The sequence below is a fragment of the Hordeum vulgare genome, chromosome 4H (genome assembly GCF_904849725.1).
Source record: "Hordeum vulgare subsp. vulgare chromosome 4H, MorexV3_pseudomolecules_assembly, whole genome shotgun sequence".
NCBI lineage: Eukaryota > Viridiplantae > Streptophyta > Magnoliopsida > Poales > Poaceae > Hordeum > Hordeum vulgare.
In genome coordinates, this window is record NC_058521.1 from 137,250,401 (window position 1) to 137,268,666 (window position 18,266).

The 18,266-nt window shown below is 41.7% G+C and overlaps 1 pseudogene; it reads right to left on the bottom strand.

Moving 5' to 3' along the window:
- Nucleotides 1–15,402: 15,402 nt before the first annotated feature.
- On the bottom strand, nucleotides 15,403–17,982 carry LOC123450357 (annotated as a pseudogene).
- Between the last annotated feature and the right edge of the window lie 284 nt (nucleotides 17,983–18,266).

Consider the following 18,266-nt stretch of genomic DNA (forward strand, 5'->3'; position numbering starts at 1 on the left):
TTAGCTATGTTAATTTAGCAAAGTAAGGCAAAAGATAGGGAGTGACAAAGAACCACCTCAAAGTTATTCTATCTGATCAATCTTTTGAGCTATTCCTCTAAGCGTCACAAACAGCCCTAGAGTTCATACTAGAATAACACCCATGATACATATAAATCAACCCTAATATCACCTAGATACTCCAATGTCACCTCAAGTATCCGTGGCTAAATTATGCGACATGCATCAAACAATTTCAGATCTATCATATTCAATCGAACACAAAGAACTTCAAGGAGCACCCCAAGATCTCTATCGAAGATCATATTATGAAAACGTGCAATCAACCTCTATGCATAGATCCGCAATGTCACCGGAATCCGCAAGTTGATTCCATATCAAGTGAATCACTTGAATACCCAAATTTCACTACGGGTATCCGCATGCAAGACATGCAACAAGTGTTCTCAAACCAAAATATTCAATCCAACATAACGAGATCTTAAAGGGAAAGATTCAATTCATCATAACAAGGTAGCAAGGGAATAACATCATATGATCCAACTATATTAACAAAGCCCGCGATACATCAAGATCGTGCCATCTGAAGAACACGATAGAGACAGATCAAACACATAGCTACTGGTACATACCCTCAGCCCCAAGGGTGAACTACTCCCTCCTCATCATAGCCTCCGTCGGGATGATGAAGATGGCCACCGGAGATGATTTCCCCTCTTCGTAAGGGTACTAGAAAGGATCCATATGGGTTTTTTGTCGATACAAAGAGTTGTGGCGGTGGAGCAAAAGTTCTCTCTTTATTTCTGGGGTTCTGGTATATATAGGATTTTTGAGCGTTAGAATCATGCCAAACGGAGCCACATGGCGCCCACAATCCATCAGGTTGTGGCCCACAGGTGGATCCACTATGGCAATTTTTCACTCCAATATTGCTTATTTCCTCCAGAAAAAATTATAGAAAAGTTTCGGGCGATTCTGAGAACTTTCATTTTCTGCACAAAAACAACACCATAGTTATTCTGCTGAAAACAACGTCACTCCGGGTTAGTTGTAAATAAATCTTATAAAGTGCATCAAAACCATATAAAAGTATTGTAAACATAGGCAAACATGGCATGAATACTTCATAAATTATCGATACGTTGGATACGTATCACTATCACTTACGGGCAACAATCAGAAAAGGTGAACCTTGAAGATGTTACGAGATGGAGGGGTTAGAAGTCAGAGGTGTGACGACCACCCCGCGCACGGAAAGTTCCAAGTTACGATTGGAAGATACGACCTCTCATGGACCCAACACAAGAAGTATATTAGGACCAGGAAGAACACCAGGAGGAATCACTCCAGATGAGGAGGAATCACTCCAGATGAGGATGAACACCTATTGGTAAACATCCCCGCCAACAACGGATGGGAGACCGGAGCACCATGCCAGAAAAATCAAGGCATCTATAGCATGACTCGAACTAGTAATTTTAATCCATGTTATTTACATTTCACAATATGAATTTTATTTTCATAAGTAAGACTTCGTGGAATAATCATAGTTAGTTTGATCATGTACGAGACAAATAATAAAGTGCTTTTTTATGCAAACACTTATGTTTTATTATGTTCTATGATCACAAAATGAAGTACACAAAGCACTAAGTACTCAAACCCCGTGGAACTCTTTGGGGATGGTACGAGAGATCTCCTTGCTAGTGGCTCGAGGGTTGCATCATGTTTTGGACCCCCCCGGGAACTCAGCAATAAGGGTTGCATCCAGTGACCCTTCAAAGTATAAGTACGGAGGGTTGCATTCATGGTACATAGATCTCCTATCGCAAAGGAAGAAGATCTACTGGCTCACGGTCTAACCTAGTCGCTAGATTTCAGACCAGTCTTAACACATGCAGAGAAACGAGCTAGAGCTTGCCGCCAATGTCAGTGCACAACGCCATGGACCAGATTGCCGAGCTCGCAAGGGCCCCCCGTCCACATGGAAAATGCTAGCACAGACTATTTTGTCGGGCCTAGGTGTTCTCCTAGTGGAGATTAAGAAGTCATACAACACAACAAATGGCAGGTTATAAATGACATATAACAGATTGTTATAATATAGTACCAAAAGTACCCTTACAAGTTTTTATATAAAACCCCGCTCTACGAGCTACACGTACCGGGACGGTTTCTAATAATACCTTGCAAGGGACAGACCCTAGCAGCATACTCGACCTCCACATCAACTTCTTTGGGAACACTTGTGGATTCGGGCTCCCCGCGGGAGGCCTCAAGATGGTTCATAGGTTGGTGTTAGGGTAATGTTCCCAGACACCGGCCACCACCTTTCGGGCTCCTTCAAAACTAGCATAATACATCCAATCATCGGGCTCATGTGGACAAGATTGAATTCCTTCATTAGCTACAATTGATCTGCCTGAACTCCGCAGATGCACTTGTTATTTTTGGTGACTTTAATTTGATTGCTTCTGCTGCTGATAAGAACAATAGAAACATCCATAGGGTTTTGCTCAATGACTTTATGAACTTCATTAATGTGCTTGATCTGAAGGATATGTATCTTCATGATCGTAGGTATACTTGGAGTAATGAGCAGTTCAATACTAGTTTAGTAAAATTGGGCAAGGTTCTTTACAATCACCCATGGAACACAGCTTTCCCCAAAGCTATACTCCAAGGTCTATCCTATGTTGCCTCATACCGTTGCCCTTTGCCACTCACTTGAAACTCTAATATGAAGCCCGAGAGACATTTCAGGTTTAAGAATGCTTAGCTAAGCTTGATGATTTTACAAGACTGATAATTCTTCTTGGGATAATGTTGTGACAGGCACTAACCCCTTACAAAACTTGCACAATAATCCCACCCTTATTGCTAAAAATCTCAACTCATGGTCCTCTTCTATCTTCTTCTATATAAAGCTATGGACTCTCATTATTAATGAGATTATATATGAGTTGGATGTTTCTAGAGATTCCAGAACCCTCTCCTGGGAAGAGCACACTTTCAGGGGGAAGTTGATCATGCTGCTATTTGGTCTGGCTGTCTCGCCAGATGTATTTGGAGGCATAAATTCATGTATTTAGGGTTAAGAGAAGGCAACTACAACACAAAAAAATTTCACATGAAAGCGACATCCAGAAGGAGGAAGAAAATTATACCTAGTGTGTGCATTGACCGTGTTGACATTGCTACCAGACTAAGAAAGAGCAATGTACGTGGTCCCATTTCAATAGTTTGTTTGGTACGTACCAGCCAAGATCTGCTAGTTCAATGCTCTTGGTTTTCAGCCTTGTGACCTTCCTCACCTGGACAAGAACTTTACAAAGAAGCAAATAAAGAGCGCTATTTTGGATCTTCATCTAGAAAAAGCTCTCAGACCCGATGGATTTACTGGTAACTTCTTCCAAAGTTGTTGGGACACCAAGAAACCCAATCTATTGGCCGCTTTCTCTCACTTGTAGAACCTCACCTCGTAAAGTTTGTTCTTTCTTAACAGTCCCATAATCATTCTATTTCCCACGCATCCTACCACAAGACTTTAGGCCTATAAGTCTTATACATTTCTTTGCCAAGCTCGCTGCCAAGATTATTACTACCAGGTTGCAGCCTTAGATGGATAAGATTGTTTCTCAATGTCAAAATGCTTTCATAATGAGGTCGAAGCATTGATGACAACTTTGTGTCTATCCATTCCACCGCAAAGGTTCTTAGTCAAAAAACATCGATTATGTTCAAGTTAGATCTGGCCAAGGCTTTCAATTCTGTGTCTTGAGAGTTCCTTCTTAGCCTACTGGAATTTAGAAGGTTTGGGCCGAAGTGGAGGGAGTGAACTTCTTCTCTTTTCCTTGCTTCCTCCACCAAGGTCTTAGTTAATACAATGCTTAACAACCAGATTCTGCATCACAAGGGACTTAGCCAAGGGGACCCCCTATCCCCCCTTCTTTTAGTCTTGGTGGTTGATTGTCTTGGTAGATTGCTCGATATAGCACAAAACCATGGGGTCCTAGCCCCGCTTGGTACACAGACTGTTAGGCACCGGGCTTCCATTTACGCTGATAATGTGATTATTTTCAGCAAACCGCTAATATGTGATACTGACGTCGTCTCTCAAATTTTGAACCTCTTTGGTAATGCCACTGGTCTGAAGACTAATATGGTTAAGATAAAAATCATTCCCATCTAGTGCGGGCACATCGACCTTTCGAACATTGAGATTGCCCTGGAATGTCAGCTTGTACTTACCTTGGGATGCCGCTGTGTGATAGGAGGCTCAAATGGCAAGATTTGCAACTTCCCATTGAAAAAATATGAACAAAACTGATGGGTGGAAGGCTCGATGGATTTCTACTCCCCGACGTGTCACTCTTATAAGATTTATGCTCTTCACCATGCCCATCCTCCAGTTGTGGGCAGTGGAATATTCCAAATGGGTTTTCAAGCAGATTGATAAATTGTGAAGGGCATTCTGATGGGATAGTTCAAACTCGATCAGTAGAGTAAAATGTTTTGTTTTGTGAAGTGGTAGCAGGTTTTCTCTCCCATGGAGCTTGGTGGGGTGGGACGTCATGACTTATACACACAAAGCATGGCTTTGAATATCAGATGGCTTTGGCAGAATGCTTCCTGTCGTGACAAACCTAGGCATGGTCTACCCCTACCTATTGACAAGGAGGTCAACAATCTCTTTTGTGCATCGACATCCTGGGTGATTGGCAACGATACTTGCATATCTTTTTGGCATGATCACTAGCTTGATGGGATCTCTCCTTCATCAGCTTATACTGAACTTTTCGATCATTGTAAAGGGAGGAACATCACTCTTTCTCGCGGTATAAACAATAGATTTTGGGTTAGTTTGCTTGTTTCCGTTGTACTTACCTTGGGATGTCATTGTCTGGTAGTTGTAGGATCCAAACTTCATAAAATCATTGTAAAAGGAGGAACATCACTCTTTCTCGAGGTATAAACAATAGACTACTTGACCAATTAAAAACTTAGCCTTTTCCCTATTTTAGTTGTGGGCCAGTTTTAGCAATTATGACTAGTCACATTCACCCTACACATGCATATCTAAGATTATAGCAGCGGAAAGTGAAGACATGCAAATGTAATGTAGAGGGTAGGGAAGGAAGATCAAACACAAAGGTTGACACAACGACTTTTTGCGTGGTCCCGATAGGTTGTGGTATCGTACATCCACGTTAGTGGAGACTTCAACCCACGAAGGGTAATGGCTACGGGAGTCCACGGAGGGCTCCACCCACAAGGGGTACACGAAGAAGCGGTCTTGTCTATTCCACCATGGCTTACGTCGACACAGGACTAGCCTCTCTGGGGTAGATCTTCATGAAGTAGACGATCTCCTTGAACTTACAAACATCTTAGTTCAACTCCACAAAATGAAGTTGGAGGCTCCCAAGCGACACCTAACCAATCTAGGAGGCACCACCCTCCAAAAGGTAATAGATGAACTGCTTGCTCTTGTTCTTGAAAAGATAGTCTCCTCAACACTCAATCACTCTCTCATAGATTTGGCATCGATAGGAGAGATTGATTTGGTGGAAAGCAACTTGGTGAGGCTAGAGATCAAGTTTAAAATGAATGGATTGGAATCCCTTGATCTCAACACACGAGTAGGTGGTCCTCTCTCAAAATATGGATATGGCACGTGTGTGTGTGTGTGTGTGTGTGTTCTGAGTGCTTCCTCTGCGAGCGAGAGGCGGTGCGGGGGTATATATAGGCATCTTCCAAAATCCAACCATTACAACGTTATTGCCCAACCTGGTGACACCGAAATGAATCTCGGTGGTACCGAGTTGCACTAAATGTGGCAACTTTTGAATTCTCGATGGTACCAATTCGATCACCTATGGCAGTTTCCAATTCTTGGTGGTACCGATTTCAATCTCAGAAATTCCAATTCTTGAAATAGAGATACAAGAAAGTTCGTTACTGTCTTTCAGTGGCACCAATATGAAAGTTGGTGGTACCGAGAGATTAGGGTTTGGCAAAGGATCTATTACTCGAAAAATCGGTAGGGGCGAAATAGAATTCTTGGTGGCACTGATTTTGATGTGAAGGCTTTGGACAGAGATATTTGTGGGAGAATGAGTGAATATTTTTGGTTGCTATCTCTAAGAACTTGAGCAACCAATTCATCATAAATACATCACCCCCTTTTAATAGTATTGGCTTTCCTATGGACTCAAAAGTGATTATCACAAATATAAAATATAGAGTCCTCTTGGTTGAAGGCCAATGTTATTCCTTTCCTTGCATCAACGGATTTCCCCTCACAATCCTTTAGCCAATGCATCTTTGAACTTTTTTGAAATATACTCAGATAGAATCATTAGTTCAATGATACATATGTTGTTTTTAATTACCAAAACCACCTTAGGGGACAATTGTTCTTTCAATCTCCCCCTTTTGGAAATTGATGACAACATATAGATCAAAGCTTTGACAAAAGATATAATCAATGATTAGCATCGTCGTTTTGAGAAGTATGTGAAAAGCAAGAGCTCCCCCTAAATTTTTGCATTATTTTGAATTTGCGCTTGAATGCAAATGCACAATTGATTAGGATCATGGGTGAGTCTTCCATGTCACATACATCTTGGTGGTGCGCATAAATGATATAAAAGAATAGTAATGCACATAACACCAAACGGATAAGTGAATGATCGTCATGTAGATAGCTCAAAGGTATAACGTAGTAGCATCAACAATCAAAGTGTATGATCAAACACGAAGGTTTAAGTCATCCAAAAGACCAAAAGTTTTGAAAAACCAAACGATAGCAAATAAAAGGAAAGCTCTCTGTCAAAGCCCTAATGATCTATACACTCCTCCCCCTTTGACATCAAGTTACCAAAAAGTTCAAAGGTCTAGAACTAAGCGTCGCTCTCAGCTCGATCTCCTCCGGTAGAAAACGATGGAGTAGACACGAGAGCATCGTCGAAGGCTTCTACGGATGTCCCTGGAGGTGGAGGTGTAGAAACTGAATGTGCAAGAGCCGGAGCTACAGCTGAAGGCGCTGATGCTTGAGCTGATGAAGTTGGTCTTGCTTCCATCACTAGCACATCTACAGACCTAGACTGGGTCTTGAACTGAGTATTCATAGTAAGAGGACTCTTCATCAACACTGATGGAATGGGATATATGCACTACATCAACCTCATGCTGGAACTGCTCAACAGTTGTAACCAACTCTGTCACTTTGATATCCAGGTCATGGAGTTTAGTCTCCATGATCATCTCAAGGCTCTTCTGGTTCAGCAAGATCTCTGAAATACTCTTCTCCATCCTATGGATGGTGTTGACAAGAAATGACATCTACTCCTCTCTAGTTTAGAGTTGTGGAGCTCGAACACCTCTAGCTTCCTATGCCTTTGCTGCCTATGCATGTTGAAGCATTTTAGCTAAACTGGGATGGCTGGGGTCCATCAAAACTTCATTGTCCTTGAACTCTAGCTATATCGGCAGGTGTGGACAATCAAGTTGATATGCATGCTTGCCAATCTTGGCATTGATGAGCATTTGTATGTATGGTGCATACCCACAAGATCTCTTCTGATCTACAGCAGTCCTCCTGACGGTCTCTACTATGAGATCCATCACTCTGATCCTGGTGTGGTTGTCTAAATGGTGCATCATGTTAATGGAATACCCTCTCATCATCTTGTCATCTCCTGATTTAGGCATCAGGGTATATCTCATTATGTTGTTCTAGTTGGTATCCCTGCTTGCAGAAAATAGACACAACCAAATTTGTGTGTCTGCCGATATTGATGGGGCATAGGATTGTATATCTTTCCCATTGTGTTATGATTATTCTTGGACTGCGAGTACACATCCAAATTTCCCTCTTGGGTCTCACGGGCACCAATGATAGTGTCCCACTCAGCTACGGTAGACTCATATCGGTGACCTTCCGTCATCCACACTATCCTTCCATCTGGATATAAATGAGCAGTTGAATAGAATTGCATAATTATCTCATCATTCCAAGCTGTTATCTCTCTGCCAACAAAATTTTCAATGTCAATCAACCTGAAGTTCTCTCTCACATGAGGGAAGTAGTCCTCATGTTCCTTGATGTAATCCCAGTCAACATATCTCATGTCACTGACTACAGGATTGTTGTCCAAGAACACTGTCTCATAAAAGTCTTGTTGCTCCTTAGTGTGGAAACAAGGATCAACAACAGTTCTTCTCCTGATAGCATATGGTCAACACACCTCCACTTTCTTAGACGTTGATCTCTCCTCTTCTTCATGTCTTCAGCAACGGGATGAGGAGCATTGTGCAATGGCAAGTGTGCTCTCAATTTTCTCAGCACAGATGCATCTTCTTCCTCCTCTACAATAGCCTCTCTGGATGCAGAGCTCTTGTTCTTCTCTGCTGCAGGTATGTCCCTAGTAGTCTTCTTGGGAGCTACTGGCTTCTTAGCCTGCCTGGAAGATGGGTTCTCAAGTGTAAGCTTCATCATTCTCTGAGCAGCCTCTGGAACTCTCGTTGAAACTGGTATGACATACTCTTTTCTCACAGTATTTATCACAGTGACTCTCTCCTTTTGCTTCTCGGTGATGCTCTTTTCCAAGATAAAATCAGCATCCTCCTCATCAGAATTAAGCTTCTTCCTAGACCTTTGGCAAATCATGGGAACTAGGAGTACCTGAGTCAGAAGCTGTCCCCTCACGACTAGTGCCTCAATCCATCTCAACAATGGGCTCTCGAAAGTCATTCTGACTCTCCTCTTAACCAGACATGCTGACAAACAACCAAGCAAACAAGATGGCCCTATGAAAAGAATTAGAAGAGCTAGCGTGGATGACCATCAAAAAATTTGAGAAGTTTTTGCAAGTTTGAACTCTGAAAATATAAAGTTTAACTTTCTGTAAGAAGGGATATCGGTTCCACCGAGACAAAAATTTCGAAGCCACCATGACTCACAATCTCATTACAGAAACTTGGCACACTTTTTGGTTCCACTAAAAAGTGTCACTCGGTTTCACCGTGACTGTTCTGAGTAGCCCAAAACCAAAATAGTTAGGACCAATTTTTCTGACTCGATGACACTGAGATTCGGTTTTGCGGACTGTTAACCCTAAAATTTCCTTTGTTCTCTATTCTATTCATAGTTTCTTATGGATAGAAAGATTTCAATCAATGACTGAAGATGGCAGATCCTAATTTGCGCAAGATTCAGACTTGGGAGCGCAAGAAGAGGATGACACCTTACCCTAATGCGGTGAAGGTTCCTCTACTACGACGACGGCAACAAAGATTCCCGTCAATGGCGAGGATTCCTGCGGTGAGGGCGCGCTGGAGACAAAGTGGATGTCCTGGGGACTAGGGCTCGGCGACGAGGAGGTTCACAGAGGCGTGGTTTGGAGAGATGTTTCAAACGTCGGGTTCGCGAGGAATATATATGCCCTCGCTGTTGGTGACACCGAGTTGGAATTTTTGGTGCCAATGAGTTCCATAACTCTTATGTGACACTGAAACTTAGTGAGGCCGAAAAATCCCTATCAGTGGTACCGAGAATGGAAAAATAGATCAACCCTAGGCTTTGGCGGGATCGAGTTTTTGAGGTTGGTCACACCGAGATGCAGTTTGAGAGATTTTGGAAGTCAGCCATTGTCGATACGGGTCTCCTAGTGCTCCTCACACAATGTTTTCTTAAAGTTCTTGCTCAAATTTTGTGATGTAGCATGAATATAATTTGGGATGAGAAAGCATAGATAGCTAGAGGGAAGTACTTAGGCATTCTTGTATATCCAATTGGCCAAATAAAATTGAAAGGCAAATAAAAACAATTGGATATCCTCGAATGAGCAAGAATATGCATACCAACATGCTCACACAATAATAAGTCAAATAAAACATGGTGAAACATGCACAAACACTCTAGTATCTACCAAGCACTTTGGGCGATCACGAAGTCATCTATATATGAGTATGTTGATATAGCAGCCAAATAAGAATACTTGATCATAGGTCACGCTCATCGTTTAAGCACAAGTGGGATTACCACTTTTACATAAAGCTTTCAATGTGTTCCCATCTTAAGAGATGCTTATACTCAATTCTTAGAGAAAAGCTCCCCCTTGATGTCACATCCCCCCTAAGAGGGATAAACTAATATTGGGTTTTCTCGCAGAAGACTTCATGTAGGTGTAGTAGTGGTGGATGCTCATTGTTGATGAAGATCATCTTGAGTTGGGAGCTATCATTGTTGTTTCTTACTCTTCTCACCTACATGGGTTAGTCCCAAAGCACAAGGAACATATGCAAGGATATCTATGGACATGGAGTTAAGTGCATGTGAGAAGATGTTCAAAGATACATTAATTACATTGTCCCTTGCTTACCTTTGAGGGAATGTGTGACTCCTAGAACTAATGCATAAAGTTAGAGTTGATTGCATTTATTTCTTGCCAAATTTAATAAGAGTGAATTTCATTGGCGGGGTCACCCCTCAAGAACTTCTCTAGTTCTTCTTCTTGGGGACCCACATCAACTTGATGGCAATCCTTGGAGTTCTGGTAGCACTACATGAAGTAGAGCTAGTAGTGTCCTTGGGAATCCACTTGATCTTGGCTTGGGGTTCTTCCTCAAATGAGTCAATCTCCTCTTGAAGCTTTCCCTTGCCCTTGTGGTCTTATGGTAGAAGGTTGATACGTCTCAAACGTATCTATAATTTTTGATGGTTTCACACTGTTATCTTGTCATCTTTGGATGTTTTATGTACCTTCTATATCTTTTTTGGGACTAACTTATTAATTCAGTGCCAAGTGCCAGTTCCTGTTTTTTCTATGTTTTTGACTCTTTTAAGATCTGATTTTGGAACGGAGTCCAAACGGAAAAAACCCCAAAATGATTTTTTTCCAAACGGAAGAAGATCAGGGGGCCTTTGGGCCAAGCCAGGTGGGCTCCAGGGAGCCCACAAGCCCCCACTCCACCACCAGGGGGGAGGCGGCGGTGGCAGGGCTTGTGGCCTCCCTGGCCGCCCCCTGACCTAGATCTTTGGCCTATAAATTCCCAAAAATATAGCAAAAAATCAGGGGAGCCTCGAAAATACTTTTCCGCCACCGCAAGCTTCCGTTTTCGCGAGATCTCATCTGGAGACCCTTCACGGCGCCCTGCCGGAGGAGACTTTGGAGTTGGAGGGCTTCTTCATCATCATCATCGCCCCTTCAATGACTCGTGAGTAATTCACTTCAGACCTACGGGTCCGTAGTTAGTAGCTAGATGGCTTCTTCTATCTCTTGGATCTTCAATACAAAGTTCTCCATGATCTTCATGGAGATCTATCCGATGTAATCTTCTTTGGTGGTGTGTTTGTCGAGATCCAATGAATTGTGGATTTGTGATCAGATTATCTATGATATATATTTGAGTCTTTGCTGATTTCTTATATGCATGATTTGATATCCTTGTAAGTCTCTCCGAGTCTTGGGTTTTGATTGGCCAACTAGATCTATAATTCTTGCAATGGGAGAAGTGCTTGGTTTTCGGTTCTACCATGTGGTGATCTTTCCCAGTGACAGTAGGCGCAGCAAGGCACACATCAAGTCGTTGCCATCAAGGGTAAAAAGATGGGGTTTTTATAATTGGTTTGAGATTATCCCTCGACATCATGTCATCTTGCTTAAGGTGCTAGTCTGTTCTTATGGACTTAATACACTAGATGCATGCTGGATAGCGGTCGACGTGTGGAGTAATAGTAGTAGACGCAGACAGTATCGGTCTACTTGTTTTGGATGTGATGCCTATAGATATAATCATTGCATAGGTATCGTCACGACTTTGCGCGGTTCTATCAATTGCTCGACAGTAATTTGTTCACCCACCGTCTACTTGCTTTCATGAGAGAAGCCACTAGTAAACACTATGCCCCCGGGTCTATTCACATCCATTGTTTACACCTCCGCTTTTACTTTGCTTTGTTACTTTGTTGCTTTCAGTTCTCACTTGGCAAACAATCTATAAGGATTGACAACCCCTTCATAGCGTTGGGAGCAGGCTTTTGTGTTTGTGCAGGATCTTGAGATACTCCACTGGATTGATAACTTGGTTCTCAAACTGAGGGAAATACTTACCACCGCTATGCTACATCACCCTTTCCGCTTGGAGGGAACACCAACACAAGGCTCTAAGGACACGGGGGAAATCCTTTGCATACTTGCCTAGGAAGTCCCTTAAGGCATAGCTGCAGCTGAAGGATTCCTGGTGCCGTCGACACGACAACTTCTGGCGCCGTGGCAAGGGAAGCACAACTGACGTTAGAAGTATTTCTGGCGCTGTAGCCGGGGATCCTTTTGAGGTAGCAGAAGTATTTCTGGCGCAGTTGCCGGGGAGGAGAGATCAAGATCTATCCAAGTAGGTCTCACAAACTCATCTCTTGCATTTACTTTTTTGCCAGTTGCCTCTCATTTTCCTCTCCCCCACTTCACATTTGTCATTTTCTTTTGCCTTTCTCCTTTGCCTTTTCGTTGCCCTTTTCTCTCGCTTGCTTTCTGTTCACTTGTGTGCCATGTGCCTTCAATATGCTTGCATCTTCGCTTGCTAAAAATCTAGTGATATGGATCCTCATCCACTAGCTAATCTCTTTAAGATACCCACTTATGTGGAACGAATTGCTAGTGAGTTGAGGGCACTTGACTATCTTTATGGAGTTTTGCTTCAGATGCGTGAATCTGAAAATCGTGATGAAGAAATTTATGAAATGATTCACAAGGTCTCCTTGGATGAAAAGCATGATTGCAATGGTTTCACTATAAATTCTATTAGTGATAATCATGCTAAAATTATGCAAAACCCTAGGCTTGGGGATGCTAGTTTTGCTTTGTCCACTACTTGTTGCAATAATCATGATTGGGGTGATGACCTTTCTTATGATCTTGAAAATTTGTTCCAACCTCATGATGAATATGATATTTGCAACAATATTGAAAGTGGGATTGGAGAAGTCATGACTTTAGTTGATGATAATCCCACTATTTTTGAAGAGCGTCAACTTTGCATGCATGTGGATCATGAAAAGAATATCCTATGGGATAGCTATATTGTTGAATTTGATTTTGATCCCACATGTAATTGCTACTAGTAGATTGCCCGTGCGTTGCCACGGGCTTCTGAAAAAATCGTAATTGTTGCGCGTCAAATTTTATATAGATAGAAATATAGTCAATAATAAATGAAAAAATAATTAGAATCTACTTAGTTTGCAATGCATTTTGGTAAAAATAATAATTTGGTCCTATACACCTGCTACACAAAATAAAGGTGTTACACATACAATGAACTCTTTATTGTGCAGCACATTACAAATGATAGTAACACTTAAATGCCCTTTTTATTCTTAAGATTGATTGTCTCACAAAGGCATGTGCATTGTTATTGTTGATTAATTAAAAACAATTGATTAATTAAAAACAACACATTGATGATTTTTTCCTTTAAAAAATGTTCCAAGATGTTAGAGAAACTTCACTCCAATATGCAATTGGGTGGCACACTATTACATTTATAAACTACTACATCAAAACACATCTTCTAGAACGTGCTACTCCTACATCTATTGTGTGAGCTGGATATATAAATATTTGATAACATTTACTGTTTTAATTTTATTGCCATTTATTTTTATTTTTACAATAATTATCTAATTTCATATTTGGTGTATCGACTCAAAAGTATTTTGACATAAAGCTCCGAAGGAAATCTATTCGATCACCAACAGGAGAGAACCCGTAATTGGACATACATCCAAACATTGATATCAAATAATCCCAAAGATATTGGCGTTAGGAATTGCTACGAACATATGTGATTGACACAACCAACCGAAAAGCTACCAGCATGCTTCTCCATTTTGAGCCAGTCTACCTATTGAGGACCTCTTGATTAAAACCTGCAACCATTCCAGATAGCCTGCAAAACGGAGGTAAAAGTCGGTAAATAATGTACAAATAATAATTTTAGTTGAGTTGAAAGGCTTAAATTGTAAATCAACAAATATATGCACGCTTATTTCATATTGCTATTTTAATGAGCAACAATAACCTCCTTGTCAGCACCATAATATATCATCCAAAATCATATTAAGAATTTTGGAGCAACTTTATACTACTTATGAATATAAAAAATATGATTAATGACAAACCTTGGATTGTAGCAGATGGGAAAAACACTTGATGTTTCAAGGAATTACATGGTGTCAATATCGTCTACAAGCTTTCTGGAGAAAGAAGGATATGGAGTTGTTATGTTCAAGGAAACAGAATGGCTCACATCAGACAAAGTCTAAGTTCACCATCGTTACATGATTAAAATGGGAAACACGCTGTGAATAATGGAAATAACAAATAAGGATAGAGAGTTGCTAAGTTCCTCACACTGTTTATTTGATTACTGGAGAAATAATGCAACATTCCCTGGAAAAAATATTGACAAACGAATTCCACCAGTTCTTAAAAAAATGGCTATGTGGTTGACTTGGAAGGCATTTGCAAATATGTATATTTGCCTGAAAATCAGAATGGATGGTAAAATTACATAAATAAGTTTGTCCATTTCGAAGATACAACTTTTTGTAAGGAACTTCATCAATGAATTCCCATAGAAAATATATATAGTGTCCGATTCTGGGAAATGTAATAGCACACCAAGCCATAATTCTAAATACCTTGGAACCTCGTGTATTATTTCTTTGAAAAAAATGCATAGAGCAAATGAGCATGGTCCAATACACGTTCTGCAACTTCTACTGTATGCGTGTTTTTTCAAAAAATTTATTGGAAACACAAAGAAAGAAAATATGTTTTAAGTAGGTAGAAGTATGTTTTTGAAGATGTTGGCTTCCTAATATTTAAGCATACAAGTGAAATTTACTAAACCATGGGAGATGAATTGGAGGTACAGTACAAGAATGAATAAATAGATTTTATTTATATTTTCCACACCCTACATGTACAACACCGAGAAGCTCCTCGTAAATCAAGCTTACAACGGTGATGCCATCATCCTACTTTTCTGTCTACACTTCTGTCTTCAGTTGTGCAGTTTTAGATGCCTGGCTGCAATTGAAGAAGGCACCAGTAGGTGATGCTTCACATGCTAGGTAGATGTGGCATAACAATTGTCACAGGTAGTAACGGAATAGTCATTTTGTTTTTTGAGAATATTTTAACATGCTTCCTCTTACCCCCTCTTTTTACATGGGAGGTAAGAAGGTAAGAGTTAATCAAACCACTAATTAATGAGATCAATTGCTCAGATCTACATTATATACTCTTACCTCTCATGACAAAAGTGGGGGTAAGAGGGAGCATGTTAAAACTGTTTTTTTAACTGCTCAGAAAAGCTTAAACAACATGCCTACTAATGATTGCACTTATGATATTCACGTACCTTTACATTAATCTCTCTTGTTGCAGCAGGAATTATTTCAGAGCCAAAATCATTTGCAGTGGGAAAACGCCATCTGACCTAACAACAATGCATTGCTTATTAAGATCTACTTGTGATCAAGTTGTTCTATGAAAAATGCACGTTACTACAACATAAGGTAGTATCCCAAAAAAAATCTACAACATCAAATATTTGAAGACGAAACAACTTGTTTTTAGTACTTTCCATGTTTACTGGAACTTTGGCAGTTTTCCTTATATTTGGAGAACTGGATACACTTTTTTCAAGGAAGAATAAAATATAATATTTAACTGACATCATTTTGATATCCAATAAGTTGAATTGGCATACCTCAAAAGATTTAGAAGTATCTATTTTTTGAATATGTATGACCCCATTGAAGCTATGTATGGTTTCTTTTCTGCTTCCTCCTTCATTAAGCCAAGAAGAGTGGTGTCAACTTGGTGCCAAAAAAATGGCCATGAACTTCTGTTTTATTTTATTTGAATGACATTCTCAGTGTTGTACTAACTGATAAGATGTGCACTTGGCCATCTAGATTGTTACTCTCAAGTGTGGACTGGAGAGGTGAGTGGCACGAAGAAATCAATTCAACTTACCATTGCTTTCAAGTCAGCTCCTCTCGGTTTTTCACTAAATGAAATAACTCTTCTTGTGTCGTCTATCTTCATTAGACCAAAATCAGACGCCCGACTAACATTGAAAACAAAATTATTCATTTCTAATCCACAAGACATAAACTAACAGAATGTTAAATAGAAGAGTTCATTATATGCTAAAAATCAAACATTTTCCTTCACAAAGCAATGGCAATTCAAAAAAAAAAATCAAAAACTTCAAAATTTGAAGAAGGATTATAGTATTTTCTCTGCATGTAGATGATGCACAGTGGAAGGCCACTTGTGACTTTATGTACATTAGCCACTGAAATAGAGAGGAAATCTCGTGTCATCAATTGGCAAGCAACATATGTTGATGCCTGCGTCTCTCTGCCGATGACTCTACATATGGAGTGGCGAGAGCAATTTAACCATGTACTTGAACAGACAAGTGTGGAAAACAGTCTTTATGCGGTAAATTACCTGAACAAAGTCCATGTAGTCCATACGATAGAGGTGATCTCCTGAAAGAATAAGCACATCTTCTATGTCTTTAGATTTTGCATCCTGGAAAGCAAAAAATAAATAAATAACATGCAACGTTACAAGCATGAGGTTTCCAGTAGCGAAACCCAAAGCACAGCTAAACCCGGTTTCTTAATTCTGTAACTATATCACTGAACATTTTTCTACCTACCACGTGCACACTCCCTGCACCATGATTCATCGTCTGTAGCGATGAAAGAAAAATGTATATCATTCACACACATGGAGAGCAAATATACATCGAAAAGCCAAGCAAATTGCCGAACCGCGTCGGTGGTACCTTGAAACCACCTCTTTCCCTCCGATCCAGGCCTCTGAGTTGCTGCCAGAACCTGAAAAAACAAAACAATCAGTTCCCACTCCGTTATCCCTATTTCAGATAATCAAAGCAAGACCCGAAGATTCCTTGAAGCAGTGCGTCTGCCATCCATAATGAATTATCCCCTAATAAGTAGTATAAGCAGTCTAAACTGAACTGCAGGATTTGGCACCTCGTCGAAACCGTCTCCGAAGCCGACTCCATTGCTGAAGTTGTAGGCCCTGGAGAGGTGGCGGTTGAGGGAGGCGGAGTTGAACTGGGTGAGGACGTACACCTTGTTGATCCCGATGTTGATGCAGTTTCTCATGGGCACGTCGATGAGCCTGTATGCGTCGCCTATTAGTACCTGCGGCGGGTGGCACCATCGACGAGTCAGTCCAATGCATGTCAAACAATCTAATCTACTCGCATTTGCTGAATCATGGAAAGAGGAGTGGTGGTAAGTGGTAACTCACCGTCGGCTTGGCCCTACGCTTGGTGAAAGGGAAGAGCCTGGTCCCGGCGCCGCCGCCGAGGATGACCGCCACCACCGTCCTCGGGATCGTCGTCTCCGTGTCCTCGTCCGCCGACTACACGACAAAGAGTCATGAACTGCATGACCAGAGCTAGCCAGTGACTGGGAGACCGAGAGGGACGGGGCACGTGTGTCACTTACAGTGGCTACGGCAATTGCGGCGACGGACTCCATGGTCGTGACGGACACGCGCACCGAGGGGCAGCATTGGCGGCGGCCTTGGAGCGGCCGGAAGCATGCGCATCCGAGCAGTAGGGACGGCGGCGAAGTAGGAGATGGGGGCAGGGGCGGCGGAGCAGGAGATGGGGGCGGGGGCGGGGGCGGATGGAACCCTAGCCCAGGGTCGGGACTTGAAGGAAGAGATGGAGGGGAGGGGGCACAGGTGGGTGGTATGTGAGGGGATCGCTCCAGCCGGCCTCGACCTCGTCATCCTCGTCCTGCTGCAGCGGGAGCGAGCGGGCACGCAAGTTGGGATAGATTGGCGTAGAGGGATTCACGCTTGAGGAAGAGGGAGGAGTCAGGCGGTCGCTGCTGGAGAGTGCGTCTTCCATCGGATGCTCGCAGGAGAAGGGGGGCGACGGGGCATGTAGGGAAGAGAGATCTGGATGCAAACAGGAAGGTGGGGGAGGAGGTGGAGATCGTGCAAGCTGTTTAGTTTTTTTCCGCTATACTCGGACGTGGGTTGTGGTCTGTTCCTACGATCTTTTCTAACGTGGGGTTGTACGAGGGGAGGGGAGGTCGAAGCATCGCTGGTCGAACCATCATGACGTTCGATCCTGCTTTGTCGGTGTACGTGGGGCTGTATGATATGCATGCCGTTAGAATGTAATTACTA